This window comes from Thermobia domestica, chromosome 18 (assembly GCF_964235325.1).
Source record: "Thermobia domestica chromosome 18, izTheDome1.hap1.1, whole genome shotgun sequence".
Lineage (NCBI taxonomy): Eukaryota > Metazoa > Arthropoda > Insecta > Zygentoma > Lepismatidae > Thermobia > Thermobia domestica.
In genome coordinates, this window is record NC_137471.1 from 109,385,290 (window position 1) to 109,386,476 (window position 1,187).

Here is a 1,187-nt window from a genome sequence, read left to right on the forward strand (position 1 = left end):
AATGATCATCTGCCTTACGTTATCTCGCAGCTGAAGAGAATGCTACACTGAAAACTACCTTGCGTTATAAAGGGTAAGTGAAACATATCTTAAAAATATCTTTCATACATTTCATTGTGTACATTAAAGAATGTAAGTTTGCCTTTTTCCTGTAATCAATACTTAATAAAGGATTTATTTTTATTTATTTATATACAATTTCATACGTGGTTCGTGATAGTAAACTCGATAGGACACAGTGGCACTATGAACATCCGAATCACTCATCATTCGAACATTCAAATATTTATTCGAATATTAGTATATTCCAAGTAATGTTAACGACGTTAATATGCTTGCCTTTATAGTTAATAATGTCAATTCTTACTTAAAACATACTTCCTTAACAGGACATTGAAGAAAAGGTAGTTGCCAACGGCCATACCATGCTGAATATACCGGTTCTCGTCCGATCACCGAAGTCAAGCAGCATCGGGCCTGGTCAGTACTTGGATGGGTGACCGCCTGGGAACACCAGGTGCTGTTGGTATACTTTTTCTAATTTTGTTTTTCACAAAGACGAATATTCTCACATCGTTCACCACGATAATTTCGTAATCATGCATTACTTAAAACAATTAGCAACGCTTTCCACGCGCTGGTCTTTTTGAGTATTCACCGACAAACCTACGTAGCTACAATAACTCACTCGAAGCCATATGCATTCGCCAACGGCCATACCATGCTGAATATACCGGTTCTCGTCCGATCACCGAAGTCAAGCAGCATCGGGCCTGGTCAGTACTTGGATGGGTGACCGCCTGGGAACACCAGGTGCTGTTGGCATCTCTTTTTCAAATTTCATTATCCTTCAAGTACGAAAATACTAGAAACATTAATTTTATAGTACTTTCAAGAGATAATTTATCAACATTATTTCATAGCGATTAATCGATATTCTAAGCGTTATACCCACTATTTCTTACACTAACAGCCTGTTTATTTGCACGGCACATTAAAATAACCTGATTTCCGATCCGTGTGCACCTACTACTATACTTAACACGGAATGTATTACCACTTTTTAAAAGTAAATTATTATGACTAAGTGTAGATCTCCGGCGAGTAAATGCCTTTCGTATACAAGCACGACACATCTCCGCTATGTGCTTTACTTTTTTACTAACAGCATATAGAAATTGGATTTC

General features: G+C 37.3%; 2 non-coding genes across 2 annotated transcripts; both read left to right on the forward strand.

Annotated features, from left to right (window-relative positions):
- The first annotated feature begins 410 nt into the window (after positions 1–410).
- On the forward strand, positions 411–529 carry LOC145676245 (5S ribosomal RNA). The gene has a single exon (XR_014129341.1). It is a non-coding gene; the product is annotated as a 5S ribosomal RNA (ribosomal RNA).
- Positions 530–706: 177 nt separating this feature from the next.
- On the forward strand, positions 707–825 carry LOC145676238 (5S ribosomal RNA). The gene has a single exon (XR_014129334.1). It is a non-coding gene; the product is annotated as a 5S ribosomal RNA (ribosomal RNA).
- The last annotated feature ends 362 nt before the right edge of the window (positions 826–1,187 follow it).